Below are 19,130 nucleotides of genomic sequence, written 5' to 3'. Positions count from 1 at the left end.
TATAGTTGTCTTCTTCGCCACCTCCTCCATCGCAAACCATCACCTGGAGGTATTTCATTGATGTTGTTATCACACATAAATAAAAGCTCTTTTGTTGTTGATGTTAAAGGTATTTTGTTGAAGTTGTTAGCTATGTGCAAAATATGGTAAATTTGGGAGTGAATAATAGAGTGAGAACATATGAAGATGTAGGGAAGGGGAATCTCTGCTCAAAGATTACTTAGGAAATTTTGTGTGTTTGTGTTGATATTAGAATATAAGTGGAATTGTTTTGATGATACAGAGTAAATGATCCTGTACCTTACTGATAGTTATTTAGCTTCTAGTAACTTAAGCGCTTCAAATATTCTGTTTCATTGAGCTCTATGGGAATGGTTTGTTTAGAGTATTTTTGAGTTCATTTCTAAGTTTTCAGTTCAAGGGAGAAATTTTAAGTGGTGGAGTAGTGTGATTTATCTTATGTGATAAACATTTGAAAAATAAGGTATAGAGAATCACTTGTTAGCTATGTGCAAAATATGCTAAATGGGGGTAGGGGTGTTCAAAAGAACCGTTCGGAACCAGAACCGTTGGGTACCCTGGGTTTGGTTCTTGTTCCTACCCAGAACTGATCCTCAACGGGTAGGTTCTGGTTCGAAAAATCTAGAACCGACACTATACGGTTCCGGTTCTGGTTCCGGTTCCGGTTCCTACAGTCAAGAACTGAAACTAGAACCTAGAACCGGGACTGAAATGAAAATTATTAAAGAATGGGGGGTTTTATTATAATTTACCTGCCACATATAAAAACTTCATATTAGGGCAAAAAATTTCATTTTCTTTCTTCCCTTCTCAGTTCTCACGATCTTCGTCTACTCTTGTTCACTGTCCACTCACTTCAGATTAAGGCAAAAACTTCAGCTTTTTTTTTCTTTTAATTTGTCTGGTTAAGTGAAGCGTCATCCTTGGAATCTAGAAGAAGACAATAAAGCATTCCAATTTCTTAAGGTAATTTCCATTTCTTTCTTTTAATTTTATTTTTTAATTTTATTTGACCATAAATGAACTCTATATCACACAATACCCAACCTGTGATGTGTATACTGAGTAATTATTGTGTAAAAAGTCGTTATCAAGTTAGCTCTGAGTTTATTTGTGATGGATTTGATTTTATATATCTATTCATTTTTCTTATCATAGTGATGTTTGAAAATCCTTAACATTGTTTCGGTTTGTGAATGTCTCTGATTTGATGTTACTGTTACTTTTGGTGATACCATAGATAAAATTGAAAACCCTGCCTTCTTTTGCTCTGTCTTTGTGGCGCCTGCATTTGTGCTGGTGTATGTAGTATTTTTCTTATCATAGTGATGTTTGAAAATTCTTAGCATTGTTTCGGTTTGTGAATGTCTCTGATTTGATGTTGCTGTTACTTTTGGTGATATCATAGGTAAAATTGAAAACCCTGCCTTCTCTTGCTCTATATTTGTGGCGCCTGCATTTGTGTTGGTGTATGGAGTAACTTCATTTCTGCTTTAATTTGAATTCTAAACAGTTTTCAGTTGCACACATTTTACATAGAAATTCCCTCAATGATTCATAGTGCCTTGTTTCACCATAAATAATGACAAATCGAACTGCAACTGCTAGAGAATCCTTTGGAATGCAATACTTGATGTTTATGGAAGTCTGTTGTATGGATTTCTTAAATGTCTTTGTTAGGTGTACCTTATTAAATTGTAATCATCTCTTACTTATTTTTATCTATGTAACATGGACATTCAAAATGAAATGTGAAAAGTTCTATCAATAAAAAATAACCCAAAACACTTTGGTTAACAAAGATTCTTCTTTTCATGACGTAATGGGTCCTTGTTTATTTTGTCAAACTTCCAGTTAAGCAACACCAGTACTTCTTCTCATCAATCAACCTCAACTATTTATTTCTTTGTATCCATAGATACCCCTTTCAATAATTCAACTTCTTTTTTTAACAGTGTCCTTATATATATGTTTTTTAATTAACTGGATGCATGTCTTGGATCTGTTTTCTTTTTTTTCTCAAAGGAGAGAATTAACAAGTACAAGATTTTACAGATAGCATATTCTGAATATTATAACAATATCAGATTTAATAAATTATCCCTGATTCATTTGGGTTGGTATTGGTGGGGTGCATGCATTTCTACAATTCTCGAGTTTATAAATGATGGTGACTACAGGTTTAAAGATTCAATGAAGTCAAAGAAAATGAGATGTTAAACACTAAATCATGAGGCAAGCAATTTAGAGTATGGAGCATGAGATATTTTTAGTTTTTCATATTTGGATATTGTTAATTGTTATGTTATTTATTTTATATGTTATGTAATTTCATTGTTTTAGTTTTGAAGTTTATAATTTTGAATTTGTGATTTTCAACGGATTATTGTAATATTTTAATTTTGAATTTGTGATTTTCAATGGATTATTTTAATTTTGGAGTTTGAAATTTGAAATTTATAATTTTAATTTTGTTAACAAGGGCCAAGTGGGGGGTATTTGTAAGTTTTTAAGAGTTTTTTTGTTATTTTAAAAACTTTGGGGGGGGAGATAATGAATTTTACAGGGTACCCAGAATCGGAACCGGAATCGTTGTTACAGGTTCTGGTTCTGGGTATCTAGGAACCGGAACCGTCAGTTTCGGTTTTGGTTCCAAAATTCATGGAACCGTCGGTTCCGGTTCCTTCCAAAAGTGTACGGTACCCGGAACCGAACACCCGTAAATGGGGGAGTGAATAATAGAGTGAGAATAGGTGAAGATGTAGGGAGGGGGAATCTCTACTCAAAGCAGATTATTTAGGGACTTTTTACACTTCATAAACTGTTGATTTCAGGTTGGTGTTAAAGGTTTTTGTTTGTGATTTGCAGGCCGAAACGCTTCTTCGATATCTGAGAGAACCAAGACAGGAGGCTTCATCGTTGAGCCTTTAGCAGCAGCAGCAGCAGTTAATTACTTAGATTGGTAATTGGTGTTGTTTAAAAAAATCTGCACAGTGGCATTAGTTGCATTTGAGTTTTGGCGGACTTCATTTGTGTTATTCTATTATATATTATTGATTTTTTATCCTGTGTAGTGGCAGTTTGTGCCTGCTGCTTCGGTATATGGTTTATCGTGGGAAGATTGACGATGTGTATTTGCACATACGAAGTAAGCGTTCTCACATTTTTTGGTGGTTTATTCTCTGTTTGTAGACATTAATTCATGCTGTATATGTTTCATTTATTGACAAATATATATTATTGCACAAAAATTACTAGATTCAGGATGCATACAAGGTTACAAATTATATGGTGTTTAGTTATTCCTTGACCCAAAACAAGATTAAGCTAGGTAAAACCCGAACAATAGTATTCAAGCTCTAAACTCCCTCTCATGTCACTACAAGAATTTAAGCTTCTTGCAATAAAATAATTTGTCACTATAAATATCAAAGTTGTGACCATTTCGCTAATGTGAAGAATTATATTGGTCACCAACTTGGTCACATTAAACTCGTACTCTTAAGTGTATAGTGACGAAAACGTTTGGTCACCATAATCTAATTATTTATTATGACAATAATAATTTGTCACTTTAAATTAATTTACTGTGATAAATTATTTGTAAAATTTTTATCACTACAAGTAATATTTTGTCACAATTGATTTACATTTGAAAACCAAATGATAAGCTTTATTGTGAGAAAATAATAGATTATACCAAAATTGATTTTGTCAAAATTGTGAATAGTGACTAAATTATTTGTTCATAATTTTAATAGTGACAAATTTTTTTTTTGTCATTGACTTTATTGTGAAAACATTTAATTTGTCACATGTTTGTTTATATGACAATATTATTTGTCAAAAATTTTATAGTGACAGAAATAATTTTGTAAAAAATTTAATAGCATGAGAAATAATTTTTGATACAAATATTTTTACATGACAAATTTTTTTATTGTCAAAATAATATAGGCGTGACAAATATTTTTTTTCATCTCAATAATGATAATTTCTAAAGACAGTTGATATTTAAAAGTGTCTCGATATGAACTTTATCTATATCCTCAGCATTTTCTTTTTCTTTGGCCTTCTCTTCCCCTTCTTCATCTGGTTCTAAGTAAGGATTGAAAAACATCGTTAGGTTGGCTATCTTAATCTCCTCCTACAAAAATGAGATGAAAACAACATATAACGAGGGCAGGATTCAATAATTTAATTTAAGTCAACTAATTTTATGATTAAGGCAGAGTCCAACAACTAATTTGATTAGAACATACTAAAGTATCTTCATAAAAATCATTTACTTTGTATTTCTAGATATGTAGCTTTTGACTTTCGACTTAAGTTGAAGCCAGTTTGATGCTCAACCTTCTAGCACTATTTTAAAAACCAGACCAGAGGGCAACCCACTCTGCTGCTTGGGTCCCGGTTCAATCGGTCCAACCGACGTCCAACCGATTGGACCGTCGGTTGGACCGATGATGTCATCACATAGCAAGATGACGTCAGCACATTAACCAAAAAAAAAAAAAATCTTTTTTTTTTAATAAGAAAATAACAACTTAATTATTGTCCAACATGATTCAAAATTCAAATTCAATAACAATCCCAACATAATTTAATTATTTAACAACAATTTCCAAAGTCCAAATCCAAAGTTCCAAAGTCCAAACATGATGTTTTTTATTTATACAACCATTTGTTTAAAATGATAATGGTGGATCACACATTTTCAGCAAATTATAATCACTTTTCTTCTGGTTGAGTCGAATTTATTAACTAGACCCCTGTTAGAGTAGATGCCCTAGAGCCAATCAATTATTGTAGAATAAACTCTTTGTAATAATGTTCATTAATCAATAAAAGACATTTTATTCTATATCACGTAAATCATTATTATTGCAATATGTATTTATATATGTCCTTAGAATGGTAGAACTGTGATGAGGGTATCAAGTGTTTCAAATCTTGATAGTGAGAACCCTATGAGCATATATGGTGGCCATTCTAGAAACGTTTGTAGCCCTAGTATTATTCTGAAGTAAGGGCACAGATAATACGGTAAGACTATCATAGTGTTGAACGACCCTGTTGAAAGACAGTGACTGATCTCACTTGTCAAGGTTGTTTGGTGATAACCTGGTGCAACACATGGGTGCTTGCTGTAGGCGGATATACCGCAACAAGTTCACTGGACTGACCTACCAGAGGATTCCATATGGATGGTAACCCTAGTGTCTATGGAATAAATCCTCTAACGAATGGTGGTACATGTGATCCTTAGACTTGAGATCACCAGAGCACCTTGTGCACCGATTGGTGCAGTTTGACACTAGCCTAACGTAGTTCTATTCAGAATTGTCAATACGGTGGTGATTGGCTGCATCAAGGAGTGCATCAAGATTATGGTAGATTGATAGAGGATTCATCACTCCCAGGTACGGGAGAAGTTATCTCACGGCGCAATTCAGTATATGGCAATGATACTAAAACTGTGGTCACAGTGGGATTGAGTTGTTGCTCTATTCGGATTATAATATAGGTCATTGGTCTAGAAACTGAATACATAATATCGAGAGTAACTGAAGGTTGACACTATTTCTATGCCTTCGTCTCGTCAAGATAATGAATGATGAAAGTATCCAATTGTACGGTAACCATATCGTTGACAGGTAGCTACTTTGCTGAATCCGAATCTATCGGGTGGCCATGATACCTTGCTAGGGGTCAATCTTGGTCTGTGTATTAGTGAGACAATTAATTGTTGTTAATCGTGATACTATACACTGCCAGTATGATGAGGAGCCTATGGGTCGCACACATAGAAGATAATTTAAGACTCAGAAAGAAAGGCATTTTCATCTTTTTGGGCGAAATAGTATTTTGGTAATTTCACAGTACAATTAAATTTGCTGAGGTCGTAGCCTTTTATTTAATTTGTTAGAAAAAATTAAATAAGTGAAATTACATTTAAATATGTGTTAGCATATATTTAAATAAATTATCATTATTGTTAAATGTTAATATATATATTAATTGATTTTAATTGAAAATAATGATGAATTAATATAAATATCTAATTGAGAGTGTTTGATAACAGGGGTGTTTAGGTTGGAGCCCAAGCCTTTTCCATATGAGAATAAGGCAATTAAAATATTACTATAAAAGAAAAACTTTAGTTGAAAAAGGTTAAGTTTTTCATTTATCACATTTTCATTGAAAAGAAAGAAAAACACAGCCCCAAATCTCTCTCCCACGCCAGTTTTGGTTTTGCCTAAAATCAAATACATTTCATCATTTTCTTTGTTCTTAAGGCTAAGGAGGATCTAGCAAATCCCTCCTTAGTTCCTTGCGATCGTCTTTGTGTGGACTTCATCGGTTCGATCCTACACTTGGGTTGGTAGCAAAATACGTTCAGAGACAACTTGGAGGAGCCTCTAAACGTGCGTATGTTTCTTAAACCTTGAACTGATTTTTCTGCAGATTTGATTATTTTTGTATAAGCTGTGATTTTTGTACCCAGATCTTGGTTCTACGGAACGATCCATGTAGTTTATGTTTTTGTTTTCCACTGCGTAACTGGGTCATCCACTACTAGTGGTATCAGAGCCTCAGGTATCAAATTTTTACAGTTCATTGGATGAACTATAACATGTATTTGGTTGATAACATGTTATTTTTGAAAAATCTGCAAAATCTGCTTATGGATGAATGATTCAAATGATAAATTGGTTTAACAATGTGTTGATGAATGTTATAGTGGTTGGTTGATATCTTGGTCAAATGTTTGTGCGTTCGATTTGATTTGGATTCGTATTGTTACACAAAAAACGCGAATTGTGCAATTTGGAGATTTCAGGTTTCGCCGTGGCGAAGTACATTTTGGAAATATTCGCCGCGGCGAAGATAAAACCTTAGCCACAGCTAAGTCTGTAGCTTTCCCAATTTTGTATTTTTCGCGAAGGGACCAATCTGCAGTTTTTAATATCCTATAAAGCCAATGATCATTTTGCACATTTAAGAGGGTAATTAATATATAACCCACTCGATTAAAAAAAATTGATTGTTTTTTAAATGAATGCTATGTACTTGTTTGTATATTGCATGGTGCATGGTACATGAGCCTTATGACCGATGGTGAATGTTCTAAATTATTTTTAGGTATGTATAGTTGTAAATTTTTAAATAGGGCCTACGTGTCTTGCCTATCTCCTCTTTTCAATGTACATTCTCTTCTCATTTCATTCCACTCGAATGTAAATCGAGGTTTCTAAATTTGTTGATGTAAAATTAGTTTAAGATTAATTTTATTGTAAATTTAGAATGATTTATTTGTAATGTACTTAAAGAGGGAGCAAAGGACGAGGCAACCATACTTGAAGACTCAAGATATTTATTACAAGACCCCTAAGTGACCCACCGATTCCACTAGGCTCGAGGAAATCAATTTTAGTTGGGCCATGTACCGGCACGTTTTAATATTGCTTTTAGAATGCATGCTAAGGTTGAATGTTGAATAACATGTCAAACAATGTCATTCTAACAAAAATAATAATCTGATGAGACATTAAATAAAAACCCTCAATTAAAGTATATTAAGTTATGTAAACCTTCCATCACCATGGTTTTAATCAAACCACTGTTCGTCGAAACCTTGTTTGCCAAAGCGAAGGGTACACTTCTACCAGTGAAAGGTTAAAATGCATTAGAGTTTTCCTTGATGGTGATGGGTCGACTTAAAATGACGGTTTTGCTTGTTCGCCAAAGCGAAGTTTGATAAACGCGTCATAGGCATAGTAGAGCAGTGGAGACATGTAGTGTCCACTCTACTGATACTGAGAATCACACTTAAGGACAATGGTTGGAGCCATTGGATTGTGTGATTGACTTGTTGTCTTTTTCGCATTTGAGGTTGATAGTAGGAGCTATCAACTAGTGTGGATTAAGTTTGTTGGCCTACCTAATCAACTCATTTTGGCTTGTTCGCCAAAGCGAAGGTTTGAAATGGGTTGGATGGGATCTCAGTCCACTAGGAAAGTCAACGAGCTTTCCTGAGTTAATAGTGAGGGTTATTGGCTTGAGTAAAATAATGGAAGCATCATTTAATAAAAGACCATATTAAATAATAATGAACTTTATAATAACTTTATCTTTTCTGCAATTGTAGATTCACCAAAATGAGCATTATGAAACTACGAACGATAATCAAAAAAGAAAAAAGGTTGGATGGATCCAATTTCTCAAACAGGTATCGTAATCTTCAGATTATACTCAAGTCAGAAAAGAAATTGTATATCCTTGAAAAGCCATACATGGCTGAGTCTGATCCTGATGCCATTTAGGAAGTAAAAAATACTTATAAAAAGTTCCTTGATGATGCTGATAGCGTACAATGCTTGATCTTAGCATCGATGACACCTATGCTGCAAATGCAGCATGAGAATATGGATGCTTCTTCCATTATACTACACCTCAAGGAGCTTTACGAAACAAATGCTTGACAAGAGAGGTACAAGGTGTCAAAAGTACTGTTTGGGAGTCGTCTGACCGAGGGAGCCCAAGTTGGTCCTCATGTGCTCAAGATGATCGAGCACATAGAGAGGTTGAGACTTTGGGATGTGGCTTGGATGTAGAATTACAAATTGATTTAATTCTGCAATTCTTGCCTGACTCTTATGCTCCGTTCATAATGAATTTTAATATGAACACGATGGAGAAAACCCTGTCAGAACTTCTGAACATGCTGAGGACTGCAGAACAGAACTTGAAAAAGTCAAACCCTGTTTTACTGGTTATTGCCAGTAAAGCAAAAGGTAACGACAAGGGTAAGGCCAAGGCCAAACCCAAGACCAAGCCCAAGCCCAAGCCCAAGCCCAAAGGACAGGTAGCTCCTAGGCTTGAGAGTGGCATAGGGAAGGGCAAGGTAGTTTACTTCTTTTGTGGCAAGCCTGACCATTGGAGGAAACACTGCAAGGCTTTCCTCGCAAGCAAGAAGAAGTCAAAGGCTACAATTTCAGGTATTTATACGATTGAGATTAACTTCTCTCCCTCAATATCTTGGGTCATTGACACAGGATGTGGTACTCACATTTGTACTAATGTGCAGGGACTAAGACAGAGTAGAGTGCTCGCCAAGGGAGAGGTGGACTTACGAGTTAGAAATGGAGGACATGTTGCTGCATTGACTGTAGGAACTTATTGTTTATCTTTGCCTACGGGCTTGTTATTGGAGCTACATAACTGTTATCACGTATCTTCTATTTTTAGAAATATTATTTCAGTATCTGCTTTGGATAATATAGGGTATCATTTTGAAATATCTAATGGATTGTTGTCCTTTAGTTTGAATGGTATTCTATTTGGAATTGCAAGGTTATATAATGGATTATATGTTCTTGATTTAAACAATAAAGATATTCTCAATATTGAAACCAAAAAAGCTAAACATAGCGATCAAAACCAGACATATCTCTGGCACTGTAGATTGTGTCATGTTAATAAGACTTGCATTGCAAAACTTTAAAGGGATGGAGTTTTGGACCCTTTTGACTTTCAATCATTTGAGGTATGTGAGTCATGCCTGTTAGGCAAGATGACCAAGTCTCCTTTCACAGGACAAGATGAAAGGGCTACTGAGCTGTTAGGCATCATCCATAGTGATGTATGTGGTCCACTAACAGTTGATGCTAGAGGTAGATATTCATACTTCATCACATTTATTGATAATTTCAGTAGATATGGTTATGTCTACCTTATGAGACATAAATCTGAAGCCTTTGATACATTCAAGGAATTCAAGAGTGAAGTACAGAATATGTTGGGCAAAAGTTTTAAAGCTCTTTGGTCGGATCGAGGAGGTGAATACTTAAGCTTAGGGTTTTCAGAGTACCTGAAGGAATGTGGGATAGTATCACAACTCACCCCTCCTTATACACCCCAACACAATGGAGTGTCAGAAAGGAGAAAAAAAACCTTAATTGACATGGTTAGGTCCATGATGAGTTTTAGTGATTTACCTGCATCGTTCTGGGGTTATGCCCTAGAGACTGCAACTCACGTTTTGAACCGTGTGCCGTCAAAGTCTGTAGATAAGAATCCATATGAGCTATGAAGTGGGCGAAAGCCCAACTTGTCTTATCTAAAGATTTGGGGTTGTGAAGCTTATGTTAAGAAATTGACTTCGAACAAGCTGTGCCTAAAATCTTGAAATGTATATTTGTGAGGTATCCAAAGGATACTATTTCTACCACCCAGAAGAGCATAAAATTTTTGTTGCTTGATCTGCTGTCTTCCTAGAAAAGGAATATTTTCTAAGAATTACTAGTGGGAGAAAAGTAGAGCTCGATGAAGTTCTAGAACCATAAGATATATTAGACGAAGGACGGAATGATGTGCCACAAGAAGTGGTTGAACATCATGAGGAGGTTACTCCACAACTTGTGGATTAAAGTGAACCACCTCAGGTAGCACAGGAGCTACGTAGATCTGGGAGAGTATGCCATGAGCCCGAGAGATACGGTTATCTCGTGACTCAACATGGTGACGCACTGGTCTACCAAGACGATGAACCTAGAACCTACGAAGACGCTATATCTATCTAGATTCCATTAAATGGCTAGAAGCCATAAAATCTGAGATGGATTCCATGTACCAGAACTAAGTGTGGTCTCTGGTGGAACCACCTGAAGGGGTAAAACCCATAGGGTGTAAATGGGTCCTCAAGAAGAAGAATGACATGGATGGCAACGTGCATACTCATAAAACACAGTTGGTTGCCAAAGGTTTCAAACAAATTCATGGCATTGACTATGAAGAAATCTTTTCACCGGTTGCCATGATTAAATCCATCTGGATTATGCTTGCAATTGCTGCATATCATGACTATGAGATTTGGCAAATGGATGACAAAACTACTTTCCTGAACGGAAACCTTAAGGAGAATGTATATATGACACAACCTGATGGTTTCGTTCTTGATAGTCAAGCTAATAAGGTATGCAAGTTTCAGAGATCCATTTATGGACTCAAGCAAGCTTCAAGGAGGTGGAACATTCGTTTTGATGAAACCGTAAAAGAATTCGGTTTTATCAAGAATGAAGATGAGCTCTGTGTTAACAAGAAAGTGAGTGGGAGAGCAGTAGCATTCCTAGTGTTGTATGTTGATGACATACTTCTGATCGGGAATGATATACCGAACTTGCAGTTGGTAAAGACTTGGTTATCCAAGTGCTTCTCCATGAAGGACTTAGGGGAAGCAGCCTACATCCTTGGAATAAAGATCGATCGTGATAGATCACGTATGTTGCTTGGCCTAAGTCAGAGTGCGTATATTGACAAGGTACTGAAAAGATTCAGTATGGAAGAATCCAAGAATGGATTTCTTCCGATGTCACATGGTGTTTATCTCTCTAAGGAATTATGTCCTAAAACACAAGATGAGAGAGATAGGATGAAGAGGATCCTATATGCATCAGCAATTGGATCCATCATGTATGCCATGCTATGTACTCGGATTGATGTCTCATGTGCTTTGAGCACTTGTAGTAGATATCAATCGGATCCAGGTGAGCGTCACTGGATGGCTATCAAGAATATTCTTAAGTATTTGAAGAGGACTAAGGATATGTTCTTGGTTTATGGAGGGAAAGATAAGCTAACTATAAGAGGATGCAGTGATGCTAGTTCCCAAACGGACAAAGATGATTATCGATCGCAATCAGGGTTTGTATTTTGTCTCAATGGGGGTACAGTGAGCTAGAAGAGCTCCAAGCAAAGCACTGTAGCAGATTCTACAATGGAGGATGAGTATATTGCATTGTTAGATGCGGCCAAGAAGGCAGTCTAGATTAAGAAGTTCATTACTGAACTTGGTTTGGTTCTCACAATTGTTGATCTATAGACATCTATTGTGACAACAATGGAGCAATTGCTCAAGCCAGAGAACCACGGTCTCATCAAAAATACAGACACATACTAAGAAGATTACATCTCATCAGAGAGATAGTTGAGAGGAAAGACGTGTAGATTAGTAAAGTGCATACTGACGACAATCTCGCAGATCCACTGACAAAGCCTCTGCCGTAGCAGAAGCATGAAAGGCACTTGAGATCATTTGGTATTAAATACATGAATGATTGACTATAGTGCAAATGGGAGATTGTTAGAGTATATGCCCTAGAGCCCATCAATTATTGTAGAATTGACTCTTTGTAATAATATTCATTAATCAATAAAAGACATTTTATTCTATATTGCGTAAATCATTATTATTGCAATATGTATTGATATATGTTCTTAGAATGGTAGAACCATGACGAGGGTATCGAGTGTTTCAAATCTTGATAGTGAGAACCCTATGAGCACATATAGTGGCCATTCTAGAAACGTCCATAGCCCTAGTATTATTATAAAATAAGGGCATAGATAATACGGTAAGGCTATCATAGTGTTGAATGACCCTGTCGAAAGACAATGACTGATCTCACTTGTCAAGGTTATTTGGTGACAACCTGGTGCAACACATGGGTGCTTGCTGTAGGCAGATATACCGCAACAAGTTCACTGGACTGACCCACCAGAGGATTCCATATGGATGGTAACCCTAGTGTCTATGGAATAAATCCTCTAACAAATGGTGGTTCATGTGATCCTTAGACTTGAGATCGCCAGAGCGCCTTGTGCACCTATTGGTGCAGTTTGACACTAGCCCAACGCAGTTCTATTTAGAGCTGTCAATACATTGGTGATTGGCTGCATCAAAGAGTGTATCAAGACTATGATGGATTGACAGATGATTCATCACTCCCAGGCACAGGAGAAGTTATCTCACGATGCAATTCAGTATATGGCAATGGCACTAAAACTGTGGCCACAGTGGGATTGAGTTATTGCTCTATCCGGATTATAATATAGGTCATTGGTCCAGAAATTGAATACATAATATCGAGAGTAACCGAAGGTTGACACTATTTCTATACCTTCGTCTTGTCGAGATAACGAATGATGAAAGGATCGAATTGTACGGTAACCATATCGTTAACAGGTAGCTACTTTGCTGAATCCAAATTTATCGAGTGGCTATGATGCCTTGCTAGGGGCCAATCTTGGTCTGTGTATTAGTGAGACGATTAATTAGTGTTAATCGTGATACTATACACTGCCAGTATGATGAGGAGTTTATGGGTCACACATAGAAGATAATTTAAGACTCAGAAAGAAAGGATGACATTTTCATCTTTTTGGGCGAAATGGTATTTAGATAATTTTACAGTACTATTAAATTTGTTGAGATTATAGCCTTTTATTCAATTTGTTAGAAAAAATTAAATAAGTGAAATTACATTTAAATATGTATTAGCATATATTTAAATAAATTATCATTATTGTTAAATGTTAATATATATATTAATTGATTTTAATTGAAGATAATGATGAATTAAAATAAATATCTAATTGGGAGTGTTTGATAACATGAGATGTTTGGGTTGGAGCCCAAGCTTATTCCATATGGGAATAGGGCAATTAAAATATTATTATAAAAGAAAAACTTTAGTTGAAAAAGGTTAAGTTTTCCATTCATCACATTTTTATTGAAAAGAAAGAAAAACACAGCCCCAGATCTCTCTCCCACGCCAGTTTTGGTTTTGCCTAAAATCAAATACATTTCATCATTTTCTTTGTTGTTAAGGCTAAGGAGGATCTAACAAATCCCTCATTAGTTCCTTGCAATCGTCTTCGTGTGAACTTCATCGGTTCGATCTTACACTTGGGTCGGTAGCAAAATACGTTCAAAGACAACTTAGAGGAGCCTCCAAATGTGCATATGTTTGTTAACCTTGAACTAATTTTTCTGCAGATTTGATTATTTTTGTATAAACTGTGATTTTTGTACCCGGATCTTGGTTCTAAGGAACAATCCATGTAATTTATGTTTTTGTTTTCCGCTGCATAACTAGGTCGTCCACTAACAACCCCATGTTTAAATCTTAAACTGATAAACCCCAATTCAGAATTCACTCAAAAAATAGCCTCCATATATATGTATACTAGCTGTCATCATGACTCCGATGATACTGGAAAAATAGCCTCCTCATTTGGATCAAATTTAGTTTAATACTGGCAAAATAAACGCAGAAAAATGCATGCGTTCCGGTGATATGGCAGAGTAAATATAAGATATTCTATTTTATTGAGCATGAACATTCTTTGGAAACAAACTACCTTCAGCAAAATGCAAATACGCAGAAAAAGTTCATGAACATTTAATTCCGCAGAAAAAGTAAATATAAGGGATTCTATTTCATTGAGCACCAACGTTCTTTGGAAACAAACTACCTTTAGCAAAACGCAAATACACAGGAAAAGTTCATCAACATTTAATTCAGCAAGCAAGCATTCCTCCTGCTAGATGGTTGAACTAGAGTTTCTCCAAAATTCTAATCTTATTAGAGATGAACCTGTGAATGGCGTGTAACTGGTTCAATTGTTGTTGCCGGTCAACAGTAAAAAATATTGCAAACAAAAAAATCACATTTAAGCATTAAAAACGAGATCATTATTGAAGATGAACATGTAAATGGCGTGTTTATTACCTGCATCGTCGAGGAATGGAGCTGTCGTCGACGAATGTAGCTGTCGCCATCGCCGTCGATTTCCAGCGAGGAACGGAGCTGTCGTCGTCCAGGAATGGAGCTGCCGTCGATTTCTAGCAAGGAATGGAGTAGCCGTCATCGTCGTTAATTTCTAGCAAGGAATGGAGTTGTTGTCGTCGTCGATTTTCGACGAGGGAGGAACGTGTCAGCATCAATTTGAGAGAGTTCAGTTGAGAACTTGCGATTTGGTGAATGATTGCGATTTGAATGCGATTTCAAAGAGGAATTTGTGTAGGGGAAGAAGTTGAGAAATATGAGAAACAGAGATGAAATCAGATTCAAATTTCAGAATGCATGGGCTTGCGATTGCGATTGCGATTGCGTAGAGTTAGGGCTTTTTCACATTCGACCGGTTTTTCCGCCGATCCGGTTGGATCGCCGATTTACTCATTATATCCGGTTTTCAAACGGTTTAAAGCGAGTTAGTGTGTAATTACTGGTTTGATGGTGACTCGAATCGGACACGTGACCGGGTCCTGGTCCGGTCCGGTTTTTAAAACAGTGCCTTCCAAATAACATATGTTACCAAATAATATACTGATTCCTACCACGACATTCACCAAAATTCAAAAGGCATAAAAGACTAATATTAACAAGAGGTCTTGCTTCCCAAAAAGATCATATGCTAAATACGCATGACAGCTATCATCAGTTAGGGAATACTATTTAATTGTAAAACATAAAGCAGTCAAAAATAGATACAGGTTTAAAATATATGTAGTTTTGGAGAGATTAATACTAAACAAAGAACTCACTAGAGGTCGATCATTGTCATCAACAGGAACTTTCTCCATCGCTGCCAATGCAGTCAAACCACCAACATCTCATCCAAAAACTGTATGTTTGAAGTTTAAATTATTTGCAGATTTATACAAAGTGAAGAACTGGGAACCATTTGTGTGTGGACCACTGTTTGCCATACTGTCCAGAGTGAAGCAACTTGGAGTTCACTTCATCTTTCAAGGGCTTTCCCTATATAGATTCACCTCCTTTTCTAGTACCAGTAGGATCACCACCTTGGATCATAAAATTGCTACAGAGGTACATAGCAACATTTTATTAATATTAAGAGTTGCCAATAAACCAACTAGAAAATTACATCCGATGAATTTTAATTGACTAACATCTGCTTGATATCTCCAGCAATGTTCATGTTATAGGTTGGATCTGAATCCATTTTTCTTTAATTCTAGAGAATGGAAAACAAGATGTTGCAATCATTAAGGAAAAAAAGAAAAGAAAACTTTAAAACTGACATTACAAGAGTGGCAAATGGCATGGCTTACCTTCATCATCAAGTTTTAGACCTATTTTAACATGATCAAAATCAAGAGTAACCTTGCAAAGCACACCACCAAAAAAAGTCCTCGTAAATCATAAAACTCATGCCACTTAAAACCACCACCATGCAATCAACAAAGTTAAACATCATATGTTCAAAACAACTAATTACCTCAATTGTTATAAGGTCTTCCTTAGTGAAAGGTTCATCAGTTAGGAGCTCTTTCTTGATGTTTAATTATTTGATTGCCTATAAGACAAGAGTTCACAAATAAAGAATTTATCTACATGAACTTGAAGTAATATCACTAAAAGTGATGACAATCCAAAACACATACGTCATTACAGAACACGTTCCCTGTAGTCCTGGTAGCAACAGTGTGAGTAAATTCAGTGAAAACTTTATTTAGCATGGGGCAATGATACTCTCTTGCAAAGAAAGTGAAAAGTTTTATATTATTAAGATACAATAGTAGTAAATGAGAGGAATATAGAACTCAAAAACAAGATAAAGACACTTGGTCTATAGGATTGAATTTATGATATCATACAAGTATCATACCCATGTATTTCATGGTTGTTTAGGAATGCACACAATTTTACCAACATTAAGAATAACAATAATGGGAAAGCAGAAGTAGCAATGCAAAACTTTCCATTGCAAAATCTATGAGCTTATAGAGATAGTGACATCAGAAATCTGCTATACTGCGTCCATCATATTCCCATCAACAAGCAAGTTGTTGAAGATCTCTTCTCTCTGTTCATTCAATTAAAACTATATTCAGATAATACCAATACATCTATTATTCATGAATTCACATACCAAACAAAAGCTACACTTGGAAAGTTTACTTTATCTTCCTTCACCATACCACTTTGCCTTACAGTGGAATTTTTCCAAGAACTACAGCTATTCCCTAGTGCTGATATTCTTTTTACCTCCTGAAAAGAAAATGTCACTTGAGAACTAAGACTTGATTGGCAGTCCTAGCAAATCGAAAGCCTATTAGGGCTCATCCAAGAATAATAACAGTCTAGAGGCTCTAACTTCACCAGCAAACTGCCCTGCCTCAAAAACAAGTCAACACATTCTCTAGTCCTTCAAGATTATCATTATATCATCTTCACTACCACGACTCCATAACCCGCATACAGATGTACAACAGTTTATAAACTACGCTCATTTAGAAGATATTTGATCTATTTGTCATCCTAAAAAACCTGCTCACCACAGAATGATGAAAATGGAACAGCTCAAGTTAGTTTAGTATAAGTTCCTACACAATTTTCAAGCCAAACTCTTAAACACAACCACACATAAGCAATACCACAATCATTAAAAAATTTGCAGGTAAAACACATTCATTAGAGAAAGCATATTCCTATAAAAAGCCCACCCAATGTCAAAACTAAGACTTTATTAAAATCCTTGAATCGCACTCATAAATTTAACTTGAATCAGACCATTTCTAAATTGTCACCCATTTCCTCAAAACTCAGGCCATCAAGTACCATGCATCGCTAAAGCTTTAGAAAAAAAGAAAAAAAAAAAAAAAAACAAATGAACAATCCTACACAGCAAAATTGAACTAAACAGTTAAAATAGAGTAAAAGAATCCAACCTTCAGCATTCTTGTGAAAAGTAATTGGGATTAAATCGCTCAGCTTCGGTGGGCTCCTGGTAACAGGATGTTCCCCATACTTTCTAATATTGGGAGCTATAGTCCAGCAAGTGCACAAAAATCCCAAACTTAAAACCTAAATAATCTCTTAAACCTAAAATACTCAAATTAATCTAAAATTATGAAAATAAGAATTCTCACATTATATCGAATAAGGTGCCATCAGCTGTACACACAGGATCCTCGAATGGCGTAAACGTAAGCCTGCATCAAAAAATAATAATCAACCACAAACACATGTTCTTATGTGCGAATACATAGATTAAGAGACTTGGCACTGCCCCATTCGGTGGCCCAATACATTTTGGTTATGAGCATTCGATCCTTGCCGTGCTGTTTCTTCCCTATCTCTGTTTCATCTTACAATCAGAAACCGTTGATGCTATTAACTTTGTTGAATTAGGGTTTTTTTCTTCAGTCGATTGAACGTTTGAGTCGGTGAATTCTGGAATACTTATGGTTGTTAGAGACAAAATATCGAAATTCCGTGATGTTTTCATCAGGCCAATAAAGGCCCACGTATCGACTTTAATTGCCAACGTTTAGAAAAACTTGTAAAGAGTCCAAATAATATTACTAAAAAAGATCACCGTGTAGAGATGAGTACTTCTAAATGCACTCCTTATCTTTAACAAAATTTTGAAAACCAAATTGTTGCACTTTGATTTAATACAATTGAATAATTATAATTTTATACAATTAATAATGAATACTTTTAATTTCTTTTTTAAGTACACAATATATTGATTACTAGTTATAATGGCTTAATCCTTTACATATACTAATCCTTAGCCTTTTACCTATTTTTTAGAGGTGTGAAAGGGGAAGCGCTGAGGCCAAGTTTTTTTGCGACAACAAATTATTATTTATTGATGGAGGAGATGATACTATCCTTGACTATTGCGATGATGCTGATGACGAACAAGATGATGATGGTGAAAGCAAAGATGACGAAGATCGATGCCGATGATAATGATGATGGTGAGTTTTAATATTGTACACTTGATTGTATAGGACTTGATTGTCTAATTTGTATTTTATTTCAATTTGATTGTAATGAATATCATTAAGTGCAATTGATGGATTATAATTTTATATTTTTATTATCCTTACATCTAGCTTATCTAGCATGTTTTACTTCTTATGGTGCTGAATTATATTGATTTTTATGTGTAGGGCATTTATGGTAATGTGTTAGTGAATTATGCTTAAAACCAGAAATTTTCAGCATTTTTTACTTTTGGATGTTTTGGGCTGTTTGCAGGTTTTTTATTGACATAGAGTTTCAGTTTGGGTTTCAGGCCTTTTGTAAAGTTAAATTAGGCATCTCAAGCTTATCATAAAGGTTTGGTTCATCAAATTTTGATTCGTTTGGGACTCCAAATGTTGGTGCAAATTCAGAGCTAAAAACTGCAATCGAATCCTAATTCTCCTTGAATCGAAATAGTCTTTAATTCGATTTTTGTTACTTAATTCTTGTTCTTAGTAGTTATTCTTGTGTTAAATA

At 35.4% G+C, this 19,130-nt stretch overlaps 1 long non-coding RNA gene across 12 annotated transcripts; it reads right to left on the bottom strand.

The window, feature by feature from the left end:
* Positions 1-14,236: 14,236 nt before the first annotated feature.
* On the bottom strand, positions 14,237-18,191 carry LOC116104949. Of its 12 annotated transcripts, none has more exons than XR_004123995.1 (5): positions 17,925-18,191; positions 15,944-17,827; positions 15,782-15,846; positions 14,598-15,690; positions 14,237-14,462 (listed from the first exon to the last, which is right to left on the bottom strand). It is a non-coding gene; the product is annotated as an uncharacterized LOC116104949 (long non-coding RNA). The 12 variants fall into 12 exon arrangements; XR_004123994.1 differs by having other exon boundaries at positions 14,598-15,846; positions 15,944-15,995; positions 16,111-17,827; XR_004123989.1 differs by having other exon boundaries at positions 14,598-15,995; positions 16,111-16,188; positions 16,277-17,827; positions 17,925-18,190.
* Between the last annotated feature and the right edge of the window lie 939 nt (positions 18,192-19,130).

This window comes from Pistacia vera, unplaced genomic scaffold (assembly GCF_008641045.1).
Source record: "Pistacia vera cultivar Batoury unplaced genomic scaffold, PisVer_v2 Contig489, whole genome shotgun sequence".
NCBI classification, from domain to species: Eukaryota; Viridiplantae; Streptophyta; class Magnoliopsida; order Sapindales; family Anacardiaceae; genus Pistacia; species Pistacia vera.
This window is presented reverse-complemented; position numbering and strand designations above follow the sequence as displayed.